Raw genomic sequence first — 17,777 nt, 5'->3', positions numbered from 1 at the left:
TATTTGCAACAAACAAACAGAGATGAAAATAGAAGTCAAGCTTTTCAAACATTACAGCCAGCCCTCAAGAACAGAAATTAAACATATTTGTTCACCAAACTATCCCATTTCTGAAGATCAGAATGCATTTTGCTCCCAATACTGCAAGGAGGCACCAAGACTTTTTATAGCAAGAAGCACATATTATGAGGGCAATTTTAATGTTCTGCTTCAGGGACCAATATAAAAGATTCTATTTCTTCTGCTTCCATCAATTGAGAACGTGTCACAATTGGGATAAAGGGTTCTGTTCCTTGACAACCAGGGAGTGGTGGTAAGCAGAGACAGGAAAACAAAGTCTTGACACTTCCTTGGAAGTTCTTTGAAATGCTTCAGAGAAGAAAACAAAGACAGAAAAAAAAATTACATCCTAATCAAAGCATTATTCTGTTCAAGGCTAAACAAATATTTAATGGACAAGGAACCTGCTCCTCCTCTTCCACCCAGTCTACTCAAGTACTGGGAATTCTCTTTCCCCTAAAATGGTTTAATGGGGCCATCAGATAGCTTGAGCACCTGATTTAAAGTGAATACAATCCTCTCAGCTGTGCAATCCCACGGGACTGTGTGATAGGAAATTTGAATCCTGCGTCCCCAACACCCTCTATCCAGCCCCTCAATAATCAGCTAGTTAAAAGAGGCAATAAAGGGGCAAGACCCATGACATAGTTCAGGAATGCAAAAGACAGAAACAAATGCTGGGAAGGAGGGATGTAAGCTCAAACAATTTAAATTGCTATTTTGAGGATAAATAAGGGAAGAATAGTTCCAAGAGGGAATGCATTTCTTTATTTAGAGTAAAAGACCTACATTCTTGCCTTTCACAGGATTAGAACATCCCAATATTGTCCCCCAAACTGACAAGAATTATCAGTTAACAGCATTTTATAATTTACTTTCATATTTACAATCACACACAACACCAAGATAACACAAGCTTAACTACTGAGATAATATTAGCATAAAGCAATTCAATACCCTGTATCTTTGCCAAAGCAGTCAACTACACCTCTGTGTATAATGTTACACATTTTATTCCCCTGAAGGCAGCTTACACGTGTATTTCCAAGTCTAATGTGTAGGAAAAGAACTAAGCACTAATTTCCATGCTTCACAAAGTAAATGGAGCTAGGCAGCAATTGCTCAGAAGCTGTAACTGGACAAAAATGCATGTCCCAACCTACCAGAGTGTAAGAGAGTGCTCCTGGGGCACCTTCCCTTTCTGATGGTCCCTTTGACACACTGCAGAGGTGACAGAAGGAAGAAAAGTGCAGGTACCCATTTAGATCCCTGCAGGAGCAGCTGTGAGAGTAAGTATCAGCACACGCTTCCAACCGTGTGCAATGGCAAAAGGGGCAACTGGAGGAACCCCGTGCCCAGCACTTTCAATCCATTACTAATTAAGTATCCAAAAACAGCTGTCACAGACACAAACCAGTCAACTTCAGCAGGTACAGTGTAGCTACAAGTAGAGTCTTTAACTTTTAAAAACTATGATTTGTCCAAGAAACCTTATAATGAACATGTAGGAAAGTGAAAATGTATTGGTTTGGGGTTCTTTTTTCCAAAATTGTAAAGCTAAAGCCCAAGTAATACTGATTTTAATGACAGCAACAAACATGCAGAGCCTCTAATCTAAAAACCAGCTTGGCCTACATAATCTTTCACATGAGAAAGGATTTCGTTCCTTCATTTTGTAGCCCTCAACAGAATTCAGAGAAGGATCAGCACCTCTTTCTGATGATCACAACCTGAGAAAGCACACCATATGCCAGTAGTTCTTAATACAGTGGCACGTTTTACACTGCCTCCCTGACAGCTTCTGTGAAATTCACAACTTCAGCTTTTTTGTATCTAAATTGTCTGCGACAGACATGCAATATGAAATTAGGGTTTGTAACTCTAGTAGTGCTATTAACTTAATAAAATCCAGATTAAAAGTGAATAGCCAGCTAGATATTTCAAATGCATTTATAAGCACCAAAATTTCAACTAACTGAGACAACTACCTAACCAAGATAAGCACACAAACATTCCAGTTAAAGCATGAAAGTAATAAGCAGTTTCTCCCAATAGAAAAGCACTATGCCAACACTTCACATACAATGAGAATTGACTGTTCCCAAATGTTGATAAGTATAATTAACCTTCTAACCCTGTCTTTGGCCTTGAACATTAAACCTGAATTCATCCTGAAAACCAATTAAAATGCTAAGCAGTCTGTCTACTTTGGGACTGGAGAATAGCATTCAATCAAAAAAAAGCATAGCACAATTGTCTCCTTAGACACCTTCAAGGATCTGTTAGCTGTTTTAGTAAATAAATAAATCACATTTTAACAAGAACTGAAAAATTCTTCACAAATATCCTGAAACATTTAAAGTTTATGAAGGCAGAACTGAAGGTTCAACAGGAAAAATAGCCTCAGAGTAGAAAGATAAAGATGATCTAAGTGGGCTATGAAGTTAGATTTTGCCTTTTCATGCTGTCTTTAACAACAGATAGTAATTGTACAGTACAGTTCCCATTCAAAGAGCTTAACTTCTCTCTCTCATTCATTCTGCCTTTTAGATTGCCTACTGACAAGGAAATCTACTTATAATTTATGTAACCCAACCTGCTTTTTTTTATGTCTGCCATTTTGAAATTAGTAGAACAACTAGACAGGCAGGAGGAGCTGGAATTCTCATTTTTCTTTCTTTCTAACTTCTTCTTTCCTACATCATAGATATTTCCTCTTACCATAAAGAAAAAAAAAATTATGCCTGCTTGCTATGAAATTCAGATGCATGTGACTCAGTGATGATCATGTTTCTTCTCATAACTTTACTTCAACAGAAGGAAAAGCAGGTAAAGTGATTTCTGATTTTCTAGTGAATCTGAGCTGATGAGCACCATTCTATAGTTACTACTCAGTTTTAACATCAAAATTTGGTTTCTAGTGATATATTCCAGTGTTATATTTTAGTATAACTTCATTCACTATTGGAGTTCAGAGTGGCATTAGTTACTTTTTCTTCCCCATATTTATTTTTAAATATACACAATATATCTGCCTACCAGGCATGTGTTCCATTATTTCAACAATTTGAGCTTAATTTTAAGCAAATTTAAGAGCTTAAATTTGCTCTTCATTTTGAAAACAGGTCCTTGATGAAGTGGCAGAAAGTCAGAATCATGTCCATGTCACATTTCATGGCTCATAACTTCCAGGGAGCTCTGCCGATGCTGCTCAGCTGCCCCGGAGAGTGCTGTAGGTGGCAGCATTTCACAGAGCTCACCGCCCTGCCCTAACCTGAGGTAAGGACTGCCCGCAGGGAATACACTCCAAGGGTGCTCCAAGAGCCTTCAGGCACTTCCACAACATACCACACACGGTAAGGAAGTATACAAACTGCTTTAATCTGAAAAAGCAACCTTCTCAGATGCCTAAAGAAATGTACCATAATGTCAGTTAAACAGAAATGTTAAGTTACCACAGGCGAGATCATCCTTAAAACACAGATCCACAATAAACTGCTCCCATGTATGGGATTTGAGCACACTCAGACATTTTGTTTCAGATTACCAGAAGAAAAATCAAGTTTTCCATAGTGGCCTCATATTTCAGAATAGAAAGTGCTGTTCTAGTGCAGGTGTACATCTGGATTGCCTGGACTTTCACTTCACTTGAAATTGAGGCACTTTCAGAAAGTAATTGCCTGCACAGAAAACATCTCAATTTCATGCTAAAATATAGGTGTAGTCTGTCAGCAACACATTTTCCACACAGAACCCCCCAAAAGCAGTCACTTTTGTCTGGAAGCTGACTGTTCACATCATGGCATGCATGGCATGAGCTTCTCAGGAATGAACCACCACTCATTCCTGGAAAACATAAGTAACATGAATCCAAATATATATATTGCTCTGACTTCCAATTCTCTCTCTTCCTACAATTTTAGCAGGAGTTGAAAAAAGCAAAGTAAGCTATATGCTATTACTACAACTCTTATGTCTTCTGCCACACATGCCAGAAGCAGGCTGAAGGGCAAACTGTGCAAATCCCATATGACCATCATGGTTTCTACCCATTTCATTATGGGCAGAAAAATTACTCCATCACTAGCAAGTCAGTAGCTTTAGGAACCACCTCAACAGCAATTTCAATGCTCCCCCAGGTAAAATCCATCTCCTAGCTGTCAGCCTCATTATGCATCTCAAGCAAAGCACATAACACCAGCTCTCGGGACACCAAGCATGCCAGCTTGTCTTTGTAATGCTCACAAATCAGAATCCATAGGAGTCTGGCATTTCTATTCCTTATAAGGAAGGACAGCCTGCTGAAGATCAAAATTACTGTCTTTGCTACTCAGCAAAACACTTGCTGGGAACTAGAAGATGCATGAGACACCAGAAACAGCGATGATGAAGGAGGAACAGAAGCCAAGACACCTATGTCATCCTCATTAAGTCAGGAAACAAAGTCCAAGGCTGTCCTGGAGAGCACACTGATAGCACTGCATTCCACCAGAGTATCAGCAGTAGGGCTCCTGCAAGTGCTGGTCAGAGCAAATAAACTTATGCTGATAACAACCCCCTGGAATCAGTATTGGGAGGAGTGGAGTGTTACTAATTTTCCTTTATAGCTTATGCTATATTTGTTTGAGGAGGGAGGAGACATTGACATAGGCACCTGAACTGCAGCTTCTCCCGCACTGTTACAATAGCATGATCTTTGCTAGGTAAGCAGCAAAGTCTGTCATGCATGGGATTCAAGTACAGACATTTAAAATTTCACAACTACAAAATATTCATGCATCATGCAAGCTTCCATCAGTGAACACCTGTATTTTTCTCCAGAGAGATTAAAGCAAAGCACAAAAGGACAGAAGAAGGCTGATAGGTTTCTGAATTGCTAAGACAGCCAGGACAGCAGCAAAGAAGAAAAAACAAATATGCTACTATTTGTTTAAATGAGAGAGGTGTGTGAAGCTAAAGATAAAACTTTTATGGGCATAGAATAAAGCTGGGATGGAGAAAAGATGTTGAGAAGAGTCAGACAATTACAACCAAAACACTTGATGACACAGGGCCATCACCTAAAAGAGGACCACAGCAAGACAAACACAGAGATAAATGTATTTTTTTTAAATCACAGAACAAATTTCAAGCAAACATGACCCTGAAACAGGATGGCAACTAAGGCTGCCAGAGCTCAAGTGGGCTTTTGTTCAGTACTGATAGCAACAGCAGCACTGTGTCACAAGAAGAGGACAGATGCTAAGCAGAGTTGGAAAACTGTACCTATCATACCTGTGAGTGGTAATAAAAAAGCCTCATCCTTTCTTCTCCCTCACCATTCAACTCTTGGGACCCTTGACACTGGAGAAGGGAGTGAGGATTCAGTGGGAGCTTTCAGACTGAAAGGTAAAACCTGATAACATATGCATACCTTCCTTCACTCAGGTCCTTTTCTAATCTAAGACTTCCCATGAAACTTGTTTAGCAATTACTTTTCCCTCCTCCACAATTTCCCCTGTCTGGGCTGCCCTGCTGCAGAACATGCTGTGCAGATTGCAGGTGGTCAGCTATAGCAAGTTACAAGTCATTAAAACACCATCTGCTCCCTGACAAAAGCAACAAGAAATGAAAAAACACCAAAAATGCCCCACATCCCTTTCTTCCTTCCTTCCCTCCATCCAAAAGGTGACAGGCAGAGGTGCAAAATCAAACACCATCTCTATGAAGGCACTATATTCAGAAAATTATTCTATGAGCCAAGAGCTTGCTTCCACAACATTTCCCCCAACACCTTAAAGCCAAATGAATCACAACAGATGCTACTCATTTGGCAAGAAAGACAACCCAAGCTTCCTAAAATCTGCATTGTAAGACAGAAATATCTGCTAAGCAAGCAGTTTATGTTTTAATCACTTACAGGAAACTTACAGTCAAAAAACCCCAACCAAACCATACCACCAGAAAAACAACAAACTGTTTAAATGAAATTGTTAGCTAACATTGGAAACTAACACATTTTTTTAAACCCACAGAAACATCGACAAAATGCCTACAATGAATCACAGTTGAAATTTACGTGCAATAGAGCAGACATGTTTCAGCCATCACTTTACATCATTGAACACTATACATTGAAACCAACACCAGGTCTCTCTCCCTCTAATTTCCTTTTCCTGGGCTGCCAGCATAAATGCTTTTTTAGATATTAAATTCACAAACAGTCGACTGCCAGACAATATTCCACAGAACTAAAAGGAAAAACAAATTAAACTCATTGTATTTAGTTCTTAAGAACAATACACAGTGAAGTAACACTTAACACTGTTTTCTTAAAATGCAACAAGCCTTAGCTTCCTGAAGTTCCAAATTAAACCCAAAAGAGCCAGCAGTTTGAGAAGCCTGAGCCTCCTGTTGCTACACAGCAGTACCAAGTGTCCACATTGTTACAGAAAAATTACTGGTTTCTTCTTCCACAAGCAGACTAAGCCATCTAATTCTTCTGCTGGATCTTCAGCAGCCTGATGCATAATATACTGTTGCAAGTTCTGATGAAGAAGACAGGAAGATATGATTTTTAACTATTCTCAGCATGAGAAATGTTATGCCGGTAATTATTTCAGATGCATAATGAATTCCTTTTCCTGCAATAAGAGGAAGAAGTAGTCCACAAATTATTATCCAGAATAATTAAGGAATAGAGTTCAGAAATAAATCCCTGTAAGGAAACAAAAGCATGAAAATGCAGGAAGACAGGCAAAGCTACATCTGCAATATATTTGTCAGAGATTCCTACTGGCAAATATTTAATCTATATAGTATGTAAAGATAAATAATTTCTTCTCTTTTTGAATGAAAGCCTACAGGTGATAGTTTGAAGCATTCACAGATTACAGCAACTGAAACAGTACAGCTCAACGTTGATTTTTGCCTTATCCTGTTCATGCCTCAATTCCATCCATGCTGCTAATATGGCAATTAACAAGATGGAGGTTATTTCAGTATATTTACATTAAGAGATAACACAAGTCCTGTTCATAAGTAGGTTATATTTACAAAAACAATCAATCAATCACAAAGGAAAATTACTTAAGATAAGCAAAAAAGTCCAGTTTTTCTTCATTTCATAAAGAAGGGTGAATACAATTCGATAATTGGTAAAATAAATAGCTAAAATCTGTATTGAAGTTCTTTTCTGGACAATTTATAACAAAAAATAAATATTTCTACTCAATAAATGGTACAACATGCAATCACCAATTTGTTATGCTTGAAAAATCACCACCACCTACCAGATATTTAATCTTCTTTTTGACAGAAATCAAGCTCTGTTTAGGAATCAGATAGAAATCAACAATAAGACATACAAGGAAACTTTTAAAGTCTACTGAAGACATTTAAATATAAATATAAATATAAATCTATTTATAAGTCAAAAACAGGGGGAAAGTCCAAAAGCTTGTTTTAATTCAACAAGGTCTCTGAACACCAAAGTAGCACAACTTGTCACATGATCTGACAGTGACCAGAGCAGAGGTCTTCTACAAATTTAAAAAGAAAGCAAAGCAAAACCACCAAAAAACACACCCTCTCAGACCACAGGCCTCATTTCCTTGCACCAGTTCTTAGTTTAGTTAAGAAGAAAGTGTGTTTCTCTGCTCCAAGCTGACAGCCACACAGAACTGATGACACTGGAAAAAACGGATTATTGAGCTTCAAAGAAAAATATTCTGATTAGTGCATGGAGAGGAATATTGAGCAGTGTTCTTTGAAGCACTGACAGTAAGTGGGTATAGTTAATATTTAATTAAAGTAGCTGCCATGGTACAGATCCATCTGTACACTCAGGTTTATTTCTCACCAGTTTCTCCTTCACTTTATAGGGCAGCTCACTGCATTCTACCTTGATTAGAACCTTTAAGCCTTCTGCTCAGTGCTCCTTGGCCTTATCAGACTTTTTTTTAATCAAAGGAGAACAATCCTCATGAAGGAAGAACATTTATTCTTGTTGATGATTTCACAATTGTATCTTAAAAATTCTGCTTACACTCAGTAACTTTGTGCGCTATTTAAATAGATGGAATTGTGATTTCAGTAGGGGAAATGCTTTCTGCTTGCCAGTTTCACAGACCTCAAATCCATGCTTTCCTCTGGTGACTTTCTTTCCCAGGTATTTTAATGTAGCTGTTTGCATTAAGGTTTATCCTGACCATTTTCAAGGCAGCACAGGTTTGTAACAGTTAATCCTGTTTCCAAGCTAGAATCAAGGTAATGTTTTTAAAAACAGCAAGCAGTAAATCTTTATAGGTAGCTTGGTGTGGGGTCCTTAACTCTGTGTACAAAACAAGATCCAAATGTTAGCTTATTGGCTTCGCTGCACAATCACAGAGTATATTTTAATTGCTGATGAGAAATTACAGAATTGTGATTTCAGCAGAACAAATATGTATTGTGACATAAACCTTCCAGCCTCCAAGAAATCATAACAGACAGCCCAGCAAGACCCTTAGTGTTAGAATTGTAACTTTTCATGTATTGTGCAGATTCAATTTAGATTTTTTTAAAGCACTAATTGAAGCAGAGCTACCTTCAATTTCCATCATACAGATAAGCAAACTTGCTTGACTTACCTATACCAAAAACTTATTTTTTTTCCTAAAGGAATTTCCAAATAAAATGAAGGACTGCAGGTCACAGCTGCTGCGTTAGGCTGAAGACCTAGCTGGGAGCCCTGCACTGAGAATTGCCAGCTCACAGTTTCCAGGAGGTTATCTCCTTCTCATGTATTGCTAGCACACTCTTACCTATGCAAATATATACATGCACGCATGCAAATTATATTCTACAGGTTCAGCAAGTCCTTGCAGCAAAGCAGATTCTACACAGGCCCTGTATCACATCCAGACAGCACACACCACTGTCCAAGTAAGACAAGGAAGCACATCACTTAAGGAAAAGAAAGAAATAAACCCTCCTGCAGATAGTAGTCCTCCACAGTGTCTGTTCCATCTGGAGAGAATATAAGTGAATGGTCATGCCCTCTTCCAAAACTGTGATCTCCTGAAAAACAGCTAAAGCCACAGTCAGATATGATGCCTAGAGCTACAAGAAATCAGACAGAAAATTCCCTTCAGCTCTTTAATGGTGATTTTTGTAGGAGACCAAGGCAGAAGACAGATGGTAAGTATCCAGTGAAATTGGAACAGATAATGTAGCTCAAACTGCATGTAAAGTAGACAGGCCATATCTCACATGAAAAGCAGCAATTCCAGATGTCTTCTCTTCAATAAAGCTAACAGAAGGAGGCCCTCACCATCCTATTAACACAGACAAAAATAGAAGAGAAGCAAAAAGGCCACCTCAACATTGGCAGAGCAGCTGCTATTAGGTTAGGAAAGTGATGCAAGTGGTCTTCACTCACAAAAGAAACTCCTCCATTAGTAATTTGCCCATGACATCCACTGCTACTTCAGGTAACAATTAACAGTATTCTTCAATCCTCCTCCTTTCCCTCAACTGCATATTACTATAACGTTAGCGACATTGCCTGAATTGGAAAAGCATATTAGCAGGGACAAAAATCAGAAGACAATTCAGCATTGTAAGGTTCCCACATAAGAAATGGAAAGACAAGAGCAGCAGATTTCTAATTCAGAGAATCAATCATGATCAGCCATCTAGAGAGCTGGAAAATATGCAAGTCTAAAACCTAATATAGATATGGAAATTTCTCTTTGTAGATCTTGTACTTTAGCTGTCCAATACAAGACCTAAATGACTTCTGCTGTTGCAGAGACCTCTTTTTTTGTCTCCCAAAGTGGAAAGAGGTCATTGAGAATAAGGAGCATTAAGACAGCATGTTTGCATTATCTCCTGGTTAGTTACTCAACTAGTCAGTTACTCAACTGTACAGTCATACTAGCAATATTTAACATACTTTGCAGAATTATATTGTCTGGCATACTATACCCAGAATAAATGGGTGGTGGCTGTACAGTACACATAACAAATCCACTGAGATGAGTCAAAGCCAAATTTTCCCTCCATTTGGCCCAGGTTTACAGTGCAGGCTATTAATCAAGTTTAGCTGGTGTACATCTCCCTGTGCCAATATAGTTCAGAAGGAGAACAAGCTATTACAAACAATGAATTGACACTGAGCTGATGCCAATTTGTGGCCCAAGTCCACAGAACTTTTCCTTTGCAATTTTTCCTCCAATCACACTAGCTGTTATTTGACATCTTCAACAAATAATTTTTAAGATTTTTTTGTATTTAACTCTGTATCTAGACAAACTTAGTTTCCTCTAGACTTGGATTAAACACATTCATAATTACTCAAACACTCCTTGCTAAAAGAAGCAATAGCTCCTTAGAATGGTCTTTAGGGGCAATACAAGTGCCACTTCCAAGTCTTGTCATTTTCATCTTGTTAATGTTTCAACTCAGACCCACTCCTCTATTTTTGGAACTGGTATACTAGAACAGTTAACACTTTCTTTAGATACCAACCTATGTCTTTAGCTACTTTATTCCATATTTATACAGGGACTACAGATTAATAAAAACATGATGTTTCAAGAACTTAAAATATGTATCTTTTTTAAAGTTACTCCATCTTCTTTATAAAAAAACCCAATAATCTTGAGTGTCCAATAGTCTCTCAAAAAGTACAGTACAGCAGCTTCCAAAACACGGAAAAATGACAGCACTAGTGTTAGTCATATTAGCATTTTCAACTTCTACCAAAAAGATTGAATTATACATCCATCTATTAGTGGGAAAAGAGCACTTGGTTGACTTTACAGGTACCCTTCTCCTGAAAATGACCAAGGCCTGAAAAAAAGCAGGGGTTTGCACCATCTCCACCCAGCACCACTCCTACAATTTACATCTAATTTAGCTCCCAGTTGTAACTCTGTGGAGCCAGTGCTCAGTAGAGCACAGAACTGCAGTTTCACGTTCAGCAGCCACGTGTAGGTGGCAAGGAGTCAGCACGACTGACATGTTCTGCACAGGAAGCACAAAGATTATCTGTTCCAGTCTACAAAGCAGGAGATGCACCAATGGTAGACTACCTAAGAACAAATAAATACCTCCATCAAGAAGATGAGCTGCCTCATTTCCATATGAAATCAAAAATTCTATATTGAACCCCCCCATGTGTGAGGGTGGGGATGAGGGAGAAGAAGAAGGTAAGTGGTTCACTCTTAAAAGTCAGGCCCAATTAACATAGACTGCATTATATGCATTGCCACAGTATCTCTGTTTAGACCAAAACATTTTCCTTGCATTATGTAATCAATTGCACTACTCTAAATGGAGATCTAAACTGGCTCAGTTCCGTTCAGAGACACAAATAAACTTGTTCTTGTGATTGCCTTCCACTGGAAAAAGTACTGAAAGAAATATCACAAGAGCTCTGATTACATCTAAAGCCTTCTAACAGAGCTCTTACTAGACAAAGGTAAAGTCATGCAGGGAAAGAGACTGGTGACCTTCTACAGCCATGTTAAATATTTGTTTTCCTATTTGTTAGGTATTGTGAGTTTCAGACTGAAACTCTAGCATGTTTCAGTCCTTCTCTTAGACTAGTTCTCCAGTCTAAGAGAACAATAGGAAACCCACTCTCCTGGTACAGTATGGTGCTGCTGTATGTGAGTCCCAGAGCTGAGAAACAACGAACTGCAGTTTCTGCAGACCCACTGCTTTAACGCCTAAACAATATCCCAGCTATCTCTTCATGCTAAAGAACAATATTTGACTAACGCAGCACAAAGGTTCCCAAGCTGCACCAAAACTTCCACTGCAAATAAACTGCCTCCTCCTCTCCTGGCAGCACCAGCATCCCACCACACAAACACCCCAGCCTGCTCCTCTCCACCACCCATCCCCACGCACGTCGCCAGGCTCTCGGGCAGCCACCTCTGAGACGAGACTGGAAGAAACAGCTTGCTCAGGGAGTGGCAATTGGGATTTATTCTGAAAGCTTCATGTGCCTGTGAACAGTATTTTTCCCTAACTCCAGTTACACACACTGCAGCATTTTCATGCCCTGCAGAAACAAACCACAATATATGGCCTGCTTTAAAGAAAAAACAGTGACCCATAAGCAGCTATTTACATCAGAAGCAAATATGCATGAATAAAGAAAAAATATGCTACTTAGAACTGGAAAGAGTTTACATCTGTCACTATGTGTCACCATGTCACCATACCAAGTGATCTTTTCTACTACACTGCAACCAGGGCAGGGAAAACTACTGTTTTGAGTTTCTCAGTTCAGCGCCATTTAAGAAGCATCTATTCACATATTTACAGCATTAACACAATAATTTTTAAAACCTGCAAAGTTTGCAAGACCATAAAATATGAATACATTAACTAAAAAGTTAGGTCAATGCAACATTGAAACAAATGCCACCCATCCTTTACCTAATGGAAGTATTCACTTTGCCCATAAAGGATGCCTTTTACTACCATGTCTTAGAAGTAATTAGAAAAAATCCACATGAAACTTTAAGCAAATGAACTTGCTGTGTACTTGGCCAAGTGTTTCATGATCTTAATACATCACATTTCAGCTTTAGAATAAAGGCGGGAATCTTTCATAATTCATGAACTTGACACCAACTAAATCTATAATTTTTTTCACAAATCTTGTCTCAAAATATGGCTCTCTTTTTATGTATCACCACTCCGTTGTAAGTAATAAATTGTCTTAACTCTCCAAATCATCTGTAACAAATACAACGTCTAAAGAATATTTTTGAGGAAAAATAAGCCAATCACTGAGACATGGCCTGCTTAGGTAGTAAGAAAAACACCAACTGTACATAAGACAAAGCCAGGTTTGGAATGATGCTTCTGCTACTTGAAGAGTCACATAAACCATTCATGGGTGTTATTAATTACTCTGAGGTGCAATGAGAGGTGAAAACTGCCCTTTAATTTATTAAGCTTTGGGAATGCTTAACAATAGATAAATAATACCCAAGCCACAGTCAAGGACCCAACTTGGTTTACTACACCATCTGCTTAAGGACTATTGGCTTTAAACATGTGAATTCTAAAAAGCCCCACTTATTTTCTCATGTGTAATTCCTTAAATAGCTAGAAACGTCAACCGAAAACAGTCTCCATACAATACACATGCTTCCCTAAGTTAAGCAAGAACACTCAATAAAATAATTTTTTTTCACATGTTTAAATGACCTGCACTTCCAAGTCCAAGCCTATTCAAAAGAAACTCACTGGTCTTTTGAAATAACCTGCAAAATACCATGGCTTCTGTTTGCAGGCAAGAAAAAGATAACTCTGGAAGGAAACATGCTGGTTTTCCTTATCTCAATAGTCATATTAACAGCTTCTGCAGTACTACAACACAAACACTGGGTGACAGGATTAATGCACTGGCAAATGGCTGAACATACAGATAGCATATTAACTAGCTCAAGCCTAGACTAGATGCAATGAGAACTCTTTCAAATGAATGAATGAATGGTTAAATTAAAAAAAAAAAAGGAAGATCAGATACACACATTCCCATATGGTGTCAAAGTCACTGTAACCTCAAGAACTTCTTGAGAGACAGATGTAGCATTTTTAGTGGATGAATGATAAGTGCTGTACTCTGTGCTGAGGGAACAAGCTGAGATAAAACCTCACATCCACAATTAAAAGTGTGAAGAAAATTAGGTTTATTTATTCCTCTCCTAGCACCAGAAGTCCAAGCTATTTCCTCAAAGTGAAAATCTGACTTCCCAAATGCCTCCTACCATCTGTCAAACAGTTTTAGCTGTTCTCAAGAAGCTTCTTATGCTACTATACACGTTACATCTGCAACAGATTTCCTTCTTGTAGAGTACAGATGGGATTAAACACTGTTTTATAACAAATATAGCAAAATACTGCTCCAGATTTCAACTGTGTACAATCCAGAACCAGTTACTCTGAATAAAACACTTTTAACATATCTGATACTAATCAGTAGCCTATTATGAGCACTGTTTCCCAAACTTCACTTGCTGCATTTATAGAGTTCAACACTCTATACAGGCCTTCCTTTTAAAAGCCAATGTCAGCCATCACAACATCAAGCTCCATCATGGTCTGAAATTACCAAAATGAGACAAATCACCAGAAAAGCATGCAATTTGCTGTTCCCACAAGCTGGACAAGCATATGTTTTAAGACAAAGCTACACAGAGCTGCTTCTACTGCATCTAAACTGACGGGAGTTTCTTAGGAAGAGAAACTACCTCCTTCATCAGAAGCTAATTTATAAAAACAGACCCAAATCAATGCAGATTCTTTAAGTCCGAGGTCCAAATTAGTCCACAAGGATGCCACAATGGATCTCCTCTACCAGTTATCAATACCATTAAGTATTTTTTAAAGTCAATAATTCATTTTTTCTAGTTGTTGGTTACTAGGCCTTCTAGCACCTAGAAAACTTGTGCAAGTCACACTTGTCTCAATATTTGTTCACACATTCTCAAGAGAAGCAAGAGCCTTACAAAGCCCTTCACATGGCTCCAGCTTTAAACTCAGAGCATGATTCTCCACTTTGTAGAGAGGTGGGAGAGGCGTAGGCAGCAGATGGAAGGAAGGGAACTATTTAGCTGAAGCTAAACACAGTGGATATCAACTTTACCCGAAAGACAGGAGAACAGCAAAATAATCACTCAAAAAAAATTCAGAGACAGTCCTCTAAAATGAATCAAAGGCATTGGGAAAAACATTTTTTTGTTGCTGTTGGTTTTTTTCAAACAAAACAAAAGACCAAGACTGTGCCCATCATTTCTTCTGTCTTGAACAAGATTTACTTCTGAACTATATTACCATCAACCACCTGTTCTAATAGAAGATGATTATAATTGCTGTCTAACAACCAGAAAAGATTAACTAATTCAACATCATTATGACCACATCAGAATACTGGGGGGGGGGGGGGGGGGGGGGGAGGGGGGAAGAAAACTACACAGTAAATGCAGTTCACTCAGGAAACCAACTAAAGAATCATTTTACACTTAGAAGCGATATTTTTAACTTCCACACCAATTCACCAAAACAGCCTAGGCAACGAACTACACTGCTTCCCCCTTCCTGTGAAAACAGTGACTATACAAACACCTCCCTCCAAAAGCTTTGTGCCACTGCTCCTCTGCTTCTCAGCCGTACATCTGCTGCAGAAGCAAGATCTTCATTAACAGCATAGTCTACTATGAAACAGTTTACCTGACCAAGAGGTTCACATCACAGTTCAGAGAATAGGATCAGCAATGTCTGTGTTTATGCTACTTTAATTACATTGCATAGACTGGAGAAAAACCCACACATGTTGTGAGTAAAGCCATGCCATTTTCTACAGCTATCACTATTTCTTCACTGAAGGTCTTTTTTTTTGTTTTCCCTCATAATTCTATGTTTTGTTGAACAATAAAAACTGTTGTTCTGTGTTTAATCATAAATTTGAGTAATGTAGATGCAGGATGCATGTTCATTAAAAAGAAACTAACAGAACTGAAACAAACCACATTGCTTGGCGCATTAGGAAGTTTTAAGTATACGACATTAAGTAAATTCACCAACAAATTTATTTTCTGTTCTGAAGCAGAAGACCAAGAGATAACTTATCTGCAGCCTAAAGCAAGAGGAATTACACAGCACAGGAAGGGAGAAGGGAGAAAAGGCCTTTAGAAAACTCTGCTGCATGCTTCAGGAAACAGAGTTTGTGGGAAATGCAGTGGGGAGGGAGGTGGTAAAGCAGTAATCAGCGAAGAGATGAAAGGCTTATAATTGACTCAACACAGTTCATTAAAACTTGGCTGAGTGTCCTATGCAAAGATTTACTGGACGGAGAGGAGGCTGGAACACAACTTCACAGAATACAGAGTATGCATAGTTTCTTTACTAGGTAGCTGCACAACCATTTATTTGAAAGTGTAACAGCAGACCAGACAGAAGAAAATGGGTAAGTGCCGCATCGCCTTAGACCCTTCTCAAGCACGTTAACAGAATTTAAGAAAAGACAATCTAAAAATAAGCCATCTTCAGTGAACTTCCCTTCCCTCCAAATTATTTTCCCTTCATTTCTGCATCTTATTTCTCTTTGGAGCAAGCAAACCACTATTAAAGAACAGGACCACTTAAGTCTGACTTTCTGTTTCAGTTCAGCCCCCCATAAAAAGTGTAGGAGTCCAACATTGTTTCCTGCAACATCAGAAAATTCCTCCTATTGTAAAAGTTAACAAACATTAACAAGCATTTACAGAACAGAGTTTGAGGTACTCTGGGTGTTTACATGCAGCAGAGATATGAGCTAGACAGACCTTTACCAAAAAGTCATTTTTTAACTAATTTGACAAAGCAGCAAGTTTAAAAGGAGTTCTTTTCCCTGACCCATGATTAAAGTAGAAAAAGGATTTTGTCTTGCTAGGTCTAAGCTACATCAGCCTCGAAATATTTGATTTACTTACAACATGATTTTTAGAGTCTTTTCCAAACTAAATGATTCTAAGACCTTCACAACTCTAGAATAAAGAAAACAAAGAGGAGCCAAAGGGTCCACAAGTGACCACAATCACACATCTCTTTTTTTTCCAACTAGTTTCAATTCTGAAGTAGACACATCAAATCAGCACCTGGAAAGGAGGGCTCTACGGCCAGGTTTTGGCAAGTTGTATAAACACAAAACAAATTACTTCAAAGCTCAGGAGTTTTGACTAAAAGCTAGTACTTAGCTAAAACAACAAATTACCTCAGAAGTTTGCAGGAATTCGAAAACAAAGCAGCACACAGAAAATTTCCCCAGTCCCTTCTACAGTTACTTGATAGCCAACAATGCAACTATGTTCTTCTCACATTTTCCACATCACTGAAAATCAGAACTGTATCAACTCTAAACTCAACAGACCTGACAAAGACAAGTGGGCAGCCCTGCTATTTACACAGTTCTGTTGCTGCCCATTATGCCCACTGTAGACTAACAATTGGGTACTATCTCCTGTCTTTTCCGAACTTCAAAACTGAGGTTGATAATTAACGAGCATTAGCAGAGTCCCGATTGCACTAACACTCAGATCAAATAGATTTACATTTCCTATGATTAAGTTGAAATGACTGAAGTGATGAAAGTTGCCAGATGAAAATCAACTCTTTTTAAAAGGTATCCTGATCTCAGTCCCAAGAACTCTGTTCTGGACAGTGGCGATACGAAACACGTTAGACACGCTGAACTGATGGCTTTCCTCCTTTCAGAAGACAAATTCTACAGCGCACAGCTCTAACACACAATTTGGGAACACCACTATTTCAAGCAAGCGTGTGAACATCATCTGGACGATCACGGCGGAGCATAGCGCTCTTGGAGCCCAGGCTCTTTAGGGAGCGAGCCATTTGCGAGGCCTGCTAATAGAGATGCAGGAGCGCGGCTGGCAGCGCCGCGGGACCGGGGACAGTAACTAGGTTTCGCTCCCCCGGGCACGGCTGCAGCGCAGGCTTATTTTCCCAGTGCGAGGGGAAGGAGGTTACCGGCAGTCACAGCAGATACATTTTAACTGCATTTAACGCGACCGGTTGCAACGGCGGCGGGCGGGCGGGCCCGGGGTGCGCGCACGGCAATGGCAACAGCCGGCCCGTGGTGCGGAGGGCCCGTCACCGCCCCGAGCTGCCGCAGCCCACTCAGCCTGCCCGCGGGACCCAGCCCGGCCGGCGCCCGCCAACACCCACCGGGC

At 39.2% G+C, this 17,777-nt stretch overlaps 1 protein-coding gene across 1 annotated transcript in view; it reads right to left on the bottom strand.

The window, feature by feature from the left end:
• Positions 1–17,777, bottom strand: part of OSBPL8 (oxysterol binding protein like 8) — an 82,916-nt gene that overhangs the window by 64,893 nt on the left and 246 nt on the right. The gene's annotated exons all lie outside the window — the stretch shown is intronic.

This window comes from Ammospiza caudacuta, chromosome 5, assembly GCF_027887145.1.
Source record: "Ammospiza caudacuta isolate bAmmCau1 chromosome 5, bAmmCau1.pri, whole genome shotgun sequence".
Lineage (NCBI taxonomy): Eukaryota > Metazoa > Chordata > Aves > Passeriformes > Passerellidae > Ammospiza > Ammospiza caudacuta.
This window is presented reverse-complemented; position numbering and strand designations above follow the sequence as displayed.